Genomic DNA, 14,510 nt, shown 5'->3' with positions numbered 1-14,510 from the left:
CCTAGTTTGTAGATGGCTATCTTCTCACTGGGTCCTTACATAATTGAAGAACTTTTGGAGGTCTCTGTTAAAAGGGCACTAATCCTATTCATGAGGGATCCACCCTCTTGAGCTAATTGCCTTCCAAAGTCCCACCTCCAAATACCATCCCATTGGAGATTAGGTTTCAATATATGAGCTTGGGAGGGACACATACATTCAGGTTATAGCAGTGTGTGTGTGTGTGCGGTGTGCTCATGCATGTACACATGTGTTTGTCTGTCTGTTACCTCTATTTCTTCTGATTTTATTCTCGCCTTTTCTTTCCCTTCCCTTACTCTATTTTCTTTCTGTTACAGAGGTTTCCTTGAAAGTTGAGTGAGTTCATTATCCCTCAGTTCAGAACTTGTCTCACTATCCATAGTGAGAAAATTTGACTCTAGTCTTCTTTGTGGGTTGGAGAAAGGTAGTCATGTGTGATCAAGAAGGGAATCTAGAAGTCTGATGCTTTCGAGACTTTCATCAGATCTTCTTTTTTTTTTTTTTTTCAGTTCAATCCTATATCTTGTCCTGAGGTACCTGATACCACCAGTTCTTTAGTCTTTCCAAGCATCCATAGTATAAATCAGCTTAGTTCTTGATTCTCCCACTAGCAGACTTCGATTTAAGATTACTGTAGTTTGATATGTTAATTACCACTCATCTATCAGCTTCCCAGAATTTACAAATTTTGTTAATGTTTTTAGTCTATCACAGTTTTCTCTTTTATTCTTTTTTTTCTCTGTGGTTTTTCTTAAAAATCTTTTTATTTATTTGGTGTCATTTTAGTAGGATTTCAGGGAGGACCAGACATAAATTAATATGTTTAATCTAACATGTTTCATGTAATTATATTCCAAATTTTAGGAAAATCATACCTACACCAGCTATTTAAAAGTTCCAAAGGGGGGCAGCCCCTGTGGCTCAGTGGTTTAGCGCCACCTTCAGCCCAGGGCCTGATCCTGGAGACCCGGGATCGAGTCCCATGTGGGGCTCTCTGCATGGGGCTTCCTTCTCCCTCTGCCTATGTCTCTGCATGTCTCTCACCTCTCTCTCTGTCTCTCATAAATAAATAAATAAAACCTTTAAAAAATAAAAAAATAAAAATTCCAAAGGAAGCTCTGAAGCTGGAATGGACCTGAAGAGTTGCTCTAAATTAAAAAAGGAGGACTGGGCTTTTATATATGAGCATTGCCCAGTCAATGAATGCCAGATACCCTAGGGAGGTGACACATTCTTAAGCAAGGCAACTGAGGGCAATTCCAGGACAGGGCTTGGAGTTGAGGCCTGCTAACTCAGATAATGGGGACCTGGACAAGTACAGATATATCTGCTACATGTGTCTTTTAGCAAATTTAGTATATGAATTATCTGTACCAATAAGTAAACTTGAAAAAAATTAAAGATCAAGTGATTTATTTAGCAAAGAAAACTAATGCTTCTTTTGAGACAGGCAGGGTTACAAATTCTTTAATTGTGGAGATGACATATAATACATCTCTTTATAGCATATTGCCTTCCACTTGGTTCATAGTTAATCCACACTTAATATTTATTTAATAGTTAAGTGACATTAGTAAATAGGTTTTAAGAATTAGCTTCTATTCAAAACTTATCCCTCATGTTGACATTATCTTTTATAAAAATAAAACACTTTTTCCTGAACAAAAAATTCAGTGTGTAGCAATCAATGAAAAGAAGATTGTAATAAATGGAAGAGTTTGATCCATGAGACACATCAAAATCGAAAGGCCACAAAATGTCACCATTGTCACAAGTAAGAGACAGAAGAGATATCTCTGTCTCTGATGCCTACAACCATACCAATTTATTTTTTTGACAAAAAATAATTTGGCTTATTTAGGGAAGTAATCTAATGGCCAAGAATGTTGGGGATAATTTCAAGTCGATAAATGGATTATCTTCTCATCTTCAATAAAATCAAGGAATGGAAAGAGTCGGGATTAATGATGCTTAAAAAAAGTGATATTTAGAATGCAGGAATAGATTCCCAAGCCATTACTACATAGAGAAATAACACTGCAGAGAAGATCTCTCTGCTTTCAACTACCTGTTCTCTATTGGCCAGTTTACTACGTCTGGATAGTTGAGGAGCACAGATCCCCCTGGGCTTGTCCAGCTCATTTACATAGGCCAGTTGTCCCAGACTCAATGGTCACATGTTAAACTAGCAAATAGCTAGAAGAAAATGAATCCCTTTCAACACATATAGTTCAGAGTCATATTTTTCTCATGTTGATGGCTTGGAGAGAGCGCTGCTTCCCAATTTTGTACTTGATGCTTAATGTTATGCTGCATCAGTCAAATCACATTATATCAGGTTACAGAGCAGGTCAGCACAAATGGTCGTGTTCAAAGAAGTCTCTGTCTTCCTGCCAAGTCGTTTGGCACTGCTCAAGTTGTCATCAATTTGAATTACTTGTAGATCATTTCAGGAGATATTAAGATAATTATTGGCTGTTCTCATAAGAGTAGGAAGCCAGCAAAGCACTCACTGAACCTCTGCATTCATCTATAAATTGAGAAACACACTATATCTTAAAACAATATAATTCATGTCATGTTAATGTATGCACCATTTCAGTTTATATTCTATTATCCTACTCTTAAATTATATAATATATTTGGGTAATTTATCCAGTTGATATTAGAATGCATGCAGCCTTGTATTTAAGATACTTTCTCTTAGTGCTTTGCTGAATTTTCCCACAAAATAGGTATTAGAGGGTATACGGCACCTTAGTCAAGTTACATTCAAGAAACAATCGAAAATTGGGTTTCAAAATTTCTCTTTTTAAAAGAAATATGTGCACAACAACTACAGAAATACTCTCCATTTATAGTGAATTACATTCCAAAAGTCTGTTCAAACGTTGGTTGACTAAAATGACATTTCACACAGAAACAATACAATTATGGCTCCCATAATCTGGTTATGGTTCAATAATGTCTTAATAATGATGTCTTATTTAAAATGTTGATGCTGTGAAGAAAGCCACTCTATCCTAGAGGAAGCTTTAAGACCTCATATCCTGGCATGCAGAATGGAGAATAGCTCCTGGTAAAGGGGATTCATTTCCCTAAGTCAGTAACTTTTTCATGAAGAATGGAACTATTTACTTCCTCTCTCAATGTCAACATTTATTCCACAGTTTCCTTCTCTACTCCTTTAAAGCTTATCTTTCTGTCTCTTTTCTTTGGATTACTTATTCCAATATATCAAAGAAAAGTAGTTAAAAGTGCAAAGTCAGACTGGACTAAAATAGACTCATTGCCACAAGACAATTCTCCATGGGTCTCTCACATTTATGCACATCCCTCCAGCTAAGTAAGGCACTGACAGCCTTTACTTGGGAATTTTTTTCAAAGCTTTTTGTATGGTGAACAACCTTGGAAAACAGAAATAATCCACATGTCTCCAAACAGAAAGCATATTAATTTGCTGTCCACTACAATAAAGATAACATCTCCATCCAGGGCAAATGTTGGACAAGTTTGCATGCAACCCATTAAAACCACCTGGCTCCACGTCCACATTACTTCCCAGGTTTGGGGGCAAGGGTAACCAACAGGACCATGATACCCATGCTGCCTGCTCTGACCTTTGTCTTTGACCCAGGTGTTGCATGTTTTTGCCAGCACCCATGAAAATGAGAGGCTAACATGTTACTTACAAGTAAGGTAAATCTCAGACCTGACACTCTGCCACTTACTAGGCATGTGACCTTGGAAATAAACCTCCAGTTTCACATGGAAAGAATGAAGTTAATGATAGTCTTTGCCTCACAGGATTCTTAAATAAGAAATTGTACAAGAAATATTTAGGACAGTTTCTGGTACTGTAAATGCTCAAAAGTAAGTTAACTGTTATTGATTTTGTGTGTGTGTGTGTGTGTGTTTAAAACATTTTTGGCTTAAAAAGTATTTTTGTTCCTCTTATATGTGTAATTCATCTTTTTGGGAGTACATATTTATCTTTTCCTTTGTTTTAACCATATGAATATTTGTATGGAAATGGAAGGTAAAAGCATTCAATAAAATACAATAGAACCTAAGATTTGTATACCTAAGCACCATCCAGAGATCTCCAGAGGCGAGAAAAGGAGCTTATTGCTTTTGCTCTCACAACTCACACAGCTTTGGGTTTAGCTCCAGATATGAATACAGAGAAAGTAGAGAAAGTGTTGTGCAATAAAGAAAAATCTCAAACAAATTAAATGAGTGCCCCCAGGCACTGACAGTCCCTCCATATTCCCCCAGGTGACCTAATGTTCAGCTGGTTGAAAACTACTGTGCTGGTAGAAAGGATTTCTTTCTCATCTTCGAAGATGGTGGTTCAATCTTGATTGGACATACCTGGAGAACTTTAAACAGTACATATGGATGCCTATGCCACATCCCAAAAGTTCCAATTTAATTAGGTTAAGTGACTTTGGCATCAGGATATTAGAAACGTCAGGTGATTTGAATCTATAGCCAATGTTTTAAGCAAAAGAAGCAGCCAGAAGCTAGACTTCTCTTTTTGAATATTTCAAGGAGGTATGGCAAGGGATGTAATAGAAGTATGAAAAATTGAAAGGATGAACCCATACTTTCTCATACTTCAGAGTTTTTAATGTCCAAAATTAAGTTGAAGACTTTCCAAATCATCACTCCAAGTCAACTAGCTTTGCTTTCAATGTGGTCAAAGTGGTGCTGCAATTCTTTCCCAACAGAAAAACTAAATTGTGGCACATTGTAAAATAAGCATTGTGTATTTCCATGTTGATGATTCAAACAATTTCTGTAGCCAAGTGTGCTATAAGCAGGCATTAGTCAGACGAATTGTGTAGACAAGTCTGTAGTTGATCCTCATGATTTGGGAAGGTTGTGTTTGTTCTGAATGAACGAGTCTTTGTTTTTTACATCAGCATGTTTCACTCATATGTTTTTAAAATGTAATACTATCCAGGGTAAGAAACTCAAAACAAGATTGTTATTGAATTATCTGCAAAATAAACAGTTTCATCTAAAACACTCGGTTTCAGACCACCCATAGACAAGACTTTACAGGGATCCTTCAAGTTAAACATGAATGTTTAAACCATAAAAATATGGCTTAACAAATGCTGTTTGAAAATGAGGAACTTGTGCAAGCAATGTAGAAAAAAGTATTATTTAAAAATTTGATTGGTGAGGGACATCTGGGTGGCTCAGTAGTTGAGTATCTCCCTGAAGGGATCCAGGGTGTGATCTCAGGATCCAGGATCAAGTCCCACATCGGGCTCCCTGCATGGAGCCTGCTTCTCCCTCTGCCTATGTCTCTGCCTCTCTCTATATATGTCTCTCATGAATAAATAAATAAATCTTAAAAAAGTTTTTGATTGGTGATCAACCTCATAATTCTTCTCCCCAAAATCAAATATATTGATCAAGATAAGTGAATCAATATTTCATTTTATTCCTTATTGGTAACATTAAAAATGAATTAACATTTGAACAGTTTATGTATATGCATATATATGTACACATATGTATGTGTACATGTGTATTGTTTAAAGTTCTCCAGACACTTTACCAACATCATTTCACTTTCATGCAGACAATAGCTCTATTTGGTGTTGTTATTACTGAGGCTCATGGAGCTTAAATTGCCTGGAGTAGTGTGGTGAAGGTAGGAGTGGACCTCATCAGTCTCACATAAAATTCTCACTCTTTCCCATAACATCACTTGGCATTAACAGTGAACTCAACACATAAAGGTACCTAATAATGGTGTTATGAACTGAATCGTGCCCCCCTCCTTCACAGGTTGAAGCCCAAGTTCCAATGTGACTGTATTTGGAGACAGGGACCTTAAGGGGGTAATTAAAGTTAAAGTTAGTCATAAGGGTGGAGCCCAAATCTTATAGGACTTGTGTCATTTTAAGAAGAGACACCGGAGATCTCTCTGTCTCTCTGTCTCTCTCTCTCTCTCTCTTTGCTGCTGCTGCTCTGTGAATGGAAAGAGAAGAGGCTATATGAAGACACAATAAGAAGGTAGCCAACTACAAGCCAGAGGCCAATTCTACTGGTACCTTCATCTTGTACTACCAGCCTCCAGAAAGTAAATTTCTGTAATTTAAGCTACCCAGTCTATGATATATTGTTATGGTTATAAGAGCAGACTAATCAGAGGGAAATGGATCTCTGATTCACTTATAACCCAGCTATGTATGTCTAGAATCATGAACTGCTGAATAGTGAAGAAATCCCTGGACCAGGTGTTGGAAGATCTCATACCTTCTCCTACTAATCATATGAGCCCATATCATGTAAACTTGGACATACCAAAAACTCTTTGAGCCCCAGCTTACTTATTTGTAAATGGACATTCTGCTATCTGCTCAGCCTACCCTTCCAAATTATTATGAAGATAGAAGTACTAGGGGATCCCTGGGTGGCGCAGTGGTTTGGCGCCTGCCTTTGGCCCGGGGCGCGATCCTGGAGACCCGGGATCGAGTCCCACATCGGGCTCCCGGTGCATGGAGCCTGCTTCTCTCTCTGCCTGTGTCTCTGCCTCTCTCTCTCTCTCTCTCTCTCAATCTGTGTGTGACTATAGTAAATAAATAAAAAATTTAAAAAAAAAAAGATAGAAGTACTAATGCTTTATGAATTGTATGGAACAAAACAAGCATAAGGGCAAAGCATCAGTAAAATCTAAGTACATGTGCTATATACCCAGAAAATATCAACTTCCTTCAAACAAGCATGGAAAATATTTATAATACCAAGGTACTGACAAGAGTTACACTCAGAATAGATTTCAAATGGCCTGTTCTAACATATAAAATCTAAATTTCTCTGTCAAGTGCTTAATCTCTTAATAGAATGCAGGAGATCGCTTAGGAGTCTCCAGGTGAGCGGCAGTAGGTGTGCAGACTTACAACCCCTCCTTATGCATCACCAGCTTTTACATTCTCTTATTAGTCTTCCTTTCAAGGGATTTCTCTTCTACCTGCAGCATATTATAGGGTTTATTTCCTAAGTACCCAAGAATCAAAAGAGCTGCATTCTTATCCCAGAAAAACTACATTCTAACTATGGATACTGGCATGTTTAACCCCTGTGAACACAGCTTCTTTATCTAGAAAATGAACATGTTGGGCTATGTCTTGGGTTGCCAGAGAAAATACAAGAAGCCTAGTTAAATTTGAATTTCAGTTTAACGAAAAACAGTTTTTAAGATTTATTTATTTGAGAGAGAGAGACTGGCAGGGAGAGGCAGAGGGAGAAGGATAGAGAATCTTAAGCAGACTCCATGCTGAGCATGGAGTGCAACATGGAACTCAATCTCATGACCCTGAGATCATGACCTGAGCCAAAACCAAGAGTCGAATGTTCAACCAACTGAGCCACTCAGGTGCACCAAAAAAATTTTTTTAGTAGTAGTATATTCTGTATTTTTATTTACTACATTTTACAACCCTGACTGAGTAACTTTTCAGGTCTTGCATTCCCAGAATGGTATTACTTCAGAAGATATAAACTAATAATAACAATAACAATAGCTGCTTTTATTTAAAGTTTACTCTGTACCAGGCACTATTCTCAGTGCTTTAACATATATAGTCTAAGTCAACTTTCAACAAAGCTGTGTATGGTGGTATGACATTAGAAACATAATCCACAAGGCTACCCTCATTACTGACACTAATTCAAAGCTCAGAGGTCCTCAAGACAACTCTTAGTTTCAATTATTTACTAGAGGGACTCACAGAACTTACTGAAAGCTATCATATTCACAGTTTACACTTTATTATAAGCTAAAGAATGCAAATTAAAATTAGTCAAGGGAAGATACACATAGAGCAGAGTCCAAGAGGGTTGCACACATTGAACTTCTAGTTGTCTTCTCTCTATGGAGTCATGGATGATATTAACTTCTCCTGGCAATAATGTCTGATGGTATCCACAGAGCTTTGTCAACCAGTAAAGCTTACTTGAGCTCTAATGCCTTTACTGGGGCTCTATCAACTGCCATATAGCTGACATTAGTCTTCAGTCCCTTTATAGATCAAGCTAGTATTGTAGGACTCAAAGTCACTACCATAAATCTCCTTTTAGACTTTTTGACATGGCTCAAAACCCCCAGGTAAACAAAGACACTTTTATTAGACAGCATTCCGAGGACCTAGAGATAACTTCAACTAGTCAAGGGCAAAGGCCAGACCTTTCTTTGGACAATTCTAGTCTAGAATTAGGAATTCTTACATATTTAGCTAAAATAACATCATTACTAAAACCCAATAGTTATCACATATATCATGCTACCAAGAGTAGAGAAAACTGAGGACCACAGCAGTTATGAGGAGGCCAGAGTCATATATCAAGTCAGTGGCTATGCCATCTTTTGTATATACTGGAGGGGTAGGGGAGAAGGAAGATAGGAGAGAGGGAGAGAAGGAGAGAGGAAGAGAAGAAGAGAGGGAGAGAGGGAGCAAGAGAGCCAGAGCCAGAGAAAGACTTTACTCCAGATAACAGAAGATTAACCAAAAGATAACAACAGGAAGCAATCAGCTGACACTCAGTCAAACATGAAGTAACTAAAAGATTAATAGCTTAGGGAAGATTTTCTGAAACCAACAGATTTTTTTTTTGCTATTGTTGTTTACACTTTACATTTTTCTTAGCAACACGTCAATAAAATGGTCTCTAAAAGGAGTATTTTGTTGTTTGGACTGAGTTTTTTATTTTATTACTTTGTTTTTATTGGAAGATATAGTAAAAGATAAGAGGAGTAGAATTTGAATTGTTGGAAGTTAGACAATACAAAGGCTTTTTTGTCCTTCTAGTTTTGAAATAGTCTCACAACAACATACTACCACCTTTGTAGTAGTTCAGCCACCAGTATACCAAGGAAACCAACTAATTAGGTTCAGACATCACCAATCAGTCCATATGCTGGCCATAGGTCATGGGTTTGGAAAAACAAAGATACTGAAACATGTGAATGCCAATATTTTACAACTTATGAGTCCTAGTATTTATTGAGCATTATTATGGACTGAATATTTGTCTCTCCCTTCTTCTAAATCCACATGTTGAAATCCTAACCCCCAATGTGACGGTGTTAGGAGGTAGAGCCTTTGAGAGGTGATTATGTCATGACAGCAGAGTTTTCATTAATTGGATTTGTGTCGTCATAAAACAGACACCAGAGAATTCCCTTGCCACCTCTGCCATGAAGGACACATCAAGAATATGGCCCACTATGAACCAGAAAATAGGCTCTTACCAAATGCCAAATTTTTGGGCACTTCGACCTTAGACTTCTTAGCCTCCAGAAATGTGAGAAATAAGTTTGTTAATTTGTTGTTCAAGCCACCCAGTCTATGGCATTTTTCTTATAGTAGCCCGAACAGACTAATCAAGCATTTATTTTTAATGGGCCACCATTTTACAAACACCCTATAGAACTTAATATTCCTAAATCCCATTCTATAGATGAAAAAACTGACATCTAAAAAGGTTAAATAACTGCCCAATATTTCACAGCTAGTAATTGGCAAAGTTTGAATTTGTACCATTTCTGCAACTTCTGAACCCATAACACATAAAATTACCTCATTATATGGTGAAATAATAAGATATATTGGCTATTGATTGGACATTATTGATTGGATGGTTTGGCTTGGTTCATTTTGGTTTGTTTGGACTTAGTTTGGTTTTAAGCTGACAGTCCCAAAATAAAAATACTGGAATCAATATTTTGGTTTAAACCACTTTGTCTTGCCTCAAAGCAAGACATTTCAGCACATTTAACTTGTCAACCAAAATTCCACATATAACATTTCACATAATGAAGAAGCTAAAAGATTTAAACAAATAATAATAAGCACTTGTAAAGTACTTCTCATCTTCAAAGGGTTTACCAGTAGTCAGCCTATTAATTTTCTCAGACCTCTACATTTATTCTCACAGGTGACTGAGGAGTAAACTCCAGAATGAGGAAGATGGGCATGAGAGAGCTATGCTTTGTGGGAGCAACTATCCTCAGATCACAATATAGCTTTGTGCACCTGGCTATTTGCAAAGATTGTATAGCATGGAAATGCCACATTGATCTTCCTTCCTACATCAAGTCCAAGTGGACTCAGACTCATGAGGAGGGAGACAGTTGATTAATGCTGCACTTTTCCCACAGATGTTGGGGAGATCCAGTGCTCAGTAAGGTAATCATTCCAACATGTGGATATATAGGAGGATAAACTCCACTGAAACAAAAAGTATTACTGCAAGGCAGGAATTAACATTGAAATTAAATATGGAAACAGTTGTTTAAAGAATGGCTACATTAAAAACAATTCAAGTATGAAGTTATTTGGTGGAAGACCAAATCAGCATTTCTCTTTTGGTTATACTGAAATATACCAATGCCTGGTGTTACTTGACTATACTGCTTCAGCATATTACAGGAAAAAAAAAAAAAAGAAGTGCTAAGAGTCAGCAACAGATCAAGGAAAATAACATGGAGATGAGGGCACATTATTAATTACACTGTGGTAACAATCGTGTAAACATGTTGATAAAAATCTAAGCCGAGTGTTGAATGAATCTGAAAGGCTTTCTTCTCCCAGTGTTAGCTTAGATAGCAGTTTACCTGCAATCCGAGGACAAAAAGAGTAGAATATTTCTACATCATCATCTGTGTGGGTCACATACCTGGGTCTCTAAATTGGGCAGTGGAGAATAAAATAAATAGCAACCAAAAGGAAAATATTGGGGAAAAAAAGGACATATTCAAGAGTCATCAACGACAGTTCATCTAACACCTGTGTTTGGAACTGTGGGTATTAACAAGCCGAGTTGCAGTGTATATCCAAACTCCAAAATTGACAAATCATAGACATGCCGGTTCTCACAGACGCATTAAGTTCACACCTAAAATCATCTCATGAGACTGTTCATCATTCCAAAGCCTACGAACCACACCAAAGAGTGACAAGACCAAGTTGCATGATAATATCAAGGTTCATTCCAAAGGTATTTCTTTGGCTTCTGAAGGAATCTAGGATATTTTGTTTCAATACAAATGAAGTCAGACTAGCACGTTATGAAACAAGTGCACTACATATGACTATTTTAAGCAAATGAGCCACTTACAATTTCTTTCCATCATTCCATATCAGCATCCACTCTAGTAATCAGCACAAAATTGGCCCAGATAATAATGATTATGGTGAGGTTTCATCAAATAAATAGCAATGGTTAAAATTCTATGCCAACTTGCTACTAATATTTGCATATGGGAAATAAGTAGATTTATTAGAGATTCAGGGTTGAGGGTAAGTGAACCTCTTCATTTGAGGGGCAGAAATCATATCAACCAAATTTGCCAGAGATTGCCCCCAGCTGCTACAGCAGCCCCACACCAATCCAGAAGAAAGTTTAGCTGGGTTTAGTTCCATCTGGACTCCGAGATTGAAGCCAATGAAGAGAATTAAACATCACTGTAGAATGGAGACCCCTAGAGTCTGATTGATTTACTTTGGAAATGGCTGATGGGTTTGGAAAAGGAAACTAAATTGACCATTTGTTTACTTCGTATCAGGACGTTTTGGAGAGAAATTTACTGTAATATGTGTCAACCCCTGTGTTCCCTAAGATTGTGCGTGTGTTGTTTTGCTTTGTTTTAAAATTCTGGTTTCACTACATATGTGGCATGAATCCTACTTAATCAGGAATGGCTTATAGGCTGCAGTAGTGGCTGACATTAAAGCTGTCACTTAGTAAAATAGTACTAAACTCCTGGGAGAGAATGTGGCATTGGAGGAAGCCAGAGCCTTAGCAGTGGGCAAGGGCAGCTGCCTTATTGAGAACAGAGATAGATCAGAGGGGCAGAGGAAAGGAACAGACTACAGATGTTTCAGTGGATCCCAGAAGCCTATATTCAAAATTACCCCAATGATAACAATGTGGAAGTTCCTTAAATTTTAAGAGTTAAATATACAAAAATCAGCAATTTAACTTTAATTTCATAAGTGACATAAAATGTTTTTTTTTTAAAACCCCAATATTATGTCCTAAACTTTAAAGTTTAATTTACACTAAAATTCTGTCCTACATGGCTACGGGGTATATTACTTTCAGAAATTATTTCTTTTGCTAGAATATTTTTGTTTCTTTGTACTCAGGTCACCCTTCCTCATTCCCAGCCCAATCTTTAGGTAATTACTATTAGCAGCCCAGAGTTAATTGTTTCACATCTTCCATTATAAATTCTGCTTATAAATATAAAACAGTAATTTATAGTAATGTAGAGAAAAATGATTGGAAAAATAACTAACATTTAAAATAATTTAGTTTTTCTTGCCATTAAAAAAAATCAACTTTTTCTATTTTAAAAGCAATCGTGAATATAAAATAGAGAAAGAAAAAGAAAACTTCCACAATGGCTTATTCTAAGATGATTATGCTAATATTCTTGAAAATATCTTTCTTGAATTATTTCTCTTCATAGATTTAGGTTGTTTTCTATGGCTGATCTATCTATCTATCTATCTATCTATCTATCTATCTATCTATCTATGTATCATCTATCTAGTTTTATTATATAGTTTTAAAGCCTTATTAAATTTACCCACAGCTTTCAATAAAATTAAGAATTGGTTTTAAAGACACTTGTAAACATCTGCATAATATTCTACTAAATAATGCATTATGCATGTGGCAGGATGAGTCCACTCAGCACCAGTATCCATGTGCTTCACTTCAATCCCAAGAGTCCTTGCAGTTAGACCCACTATATTCTAGTCAGTGGAGCATAGATGAGAGTGGTGTTGGTCACAGCTAAACCTGTCCCCAGCCTCTTCCCCATAATTCCTTGTGTGCTGTCTTCTTTATTCCCTCACCTGGATACAGAAGAGCAAGTTGAAGACTCAAGAATCATAGAAGATGAAAAGAATCTGCATTGTTGAATCACTACACAAAAGGCCATTTACCCAATACCTGATGGGACTGTAACACGAGCAAGAATTAGGACTTTATTATATTATCTCATCCGGGTGGTTGGTTGTTACATCCTCAACCCTACTCTGACTAATGCAGCTTACCTTAAAACTTTACCTTCTAGACATATTGGTGATATGCTGTCATGGAGGTGTACTGCTCAGATCTCCTCCTGGAGGAAGTGCAGCAGTTAGTATAGTTAACTGACACCCCCAACTGACAGTTCCTTTGGCTCTGCCATAGTGTTCACACCAAGGACAGGTTCTCCAGGGCTGTTCCCAGCCAATGACAGACCACAGAGTGGGCTCTAGAGCCAGAATATTCCATTCAAAGCAGAAATCCCACAGCCTTTGTTCAAGGACCCTCATCATTATAGCCAAGACTTTCTAAGACTCTCCACTCCAGTCTGAGGCTCATTCTATCCAATCTTTTGTTCCTCCTCTCCTTTCACAGGTGTCAGAAAACTGTATCATAGTCTGAAAGCTCTTCCATCTCCTGCTTCCCATTATATTTCAAAGGAGTTTCATCCAATAAATTTCTGACATGCATAGTCTCATCTACATCTTTGTCCTGTAGGATCCAAGCTAATATAGGTTATTCCAAAACTTTTTCACTCCTATATATAAAATTGTGATGAAAATAGTTATGCATATTTTCTTGAATTTCAGACACGATTTTCAAAAGAGATTCTTTAGTAGGTAATATGAACATTTTTTAAAACTCTTGGCACATATTGCCAAGTAGTGTCCTAAATTGTTATATTTTACTCTGATACAAATAACAGAAGTATTTGTATCATCACATCCTCAACAGAACTAAATATTACAGTTAAAATTTTTTAGTAATTGAAAGGGCAAAAATCATCATTCATAGTTTTCTTATCATGCACTTCTTCAAACCCAGCAAACTTGAACATAATTCTAGATATTTATATATTAATTGCATTTATTCTTTTGTGAGAATTCTACTTGCATCTATTGCTCATTAACTCTTACAGATCCAGTTATTTTTATAGTTTTAACATTTATTTTTACTCACTAAAATCTCTAGTCTTTCTTTAATTTCCTTTAGAAAAAAATTAAAATGAATTTTAAAGATATAGTAACTAAACAGAAAATGTGTCTTTATACATACATCAATGTTACATGTGGCTAATGATAAAATATGAGCTGTTTTTAAATAACACCCTTCCAAAGTGATATAAGCTCCTCTTTTACCAGAATGTCAACATCTATTTTTTGGCAAATTTTAAATGTTAACGATGAAATATGTTGTAGAATTACCTATCATGGAAAAACAGAACCTGTGCTAAAGATACTTAAGAAAATAAATGTTTTAAATAAATTTTGTTTTCCTTTTCCAAATATAGCACTGTTGACTGTTCTTTACCTATTTCTCTAAGGCAATGAACTCAGTTGTGATTATTCTTCACCTGTATCTTTAGTTGAAGAGACCGTAAGGGAAAAAATCACAAGGAAAAAGGCTTATAGTTTTATACAAAA

General features: G+C 36.5%; 1 long non-coding RNA gene across 1 annotated transcript in view; it reads right to left on the bottom strand.

Annotated features, from left to right (window-relative positions):
- LOC118352138 (uncharacterized) overlaps window positions 1-13,252 on the bottom strand; it is a 50,183-nt gene extending 36,931 nt beyond the window's left edge. Inside the window, exon 1 of the long non-coding RNA XR_004808736.2 lies at window positions 13,113-13,252. This is a non-coding gene — a long non-coding RNA (uncharacterized LOC118352138). The remainder of the gene's footprint in view (window positions 1-13,112) is intronic.
- Between the last annotated feature and the right edge of the window lie 1,258 nt (window positions 13,253-14,510).

Source organism: Canis lupus, chromosome 23, assembly GCF_003254725.2.
Source record: "Canis lupus dingo isolate Sandy chromosome 23, ASM325472v2, whole genome shotgun sequence".
Classification (NCBI taxonomy): Eukaryota; Metazoa; Chordata; class Mammalia; order Carnivora; family Canidae; genus Canis; species Canis lupus.
This window is presented reverse-complemented; position numbering and strand designations above follow the sequence as displayed.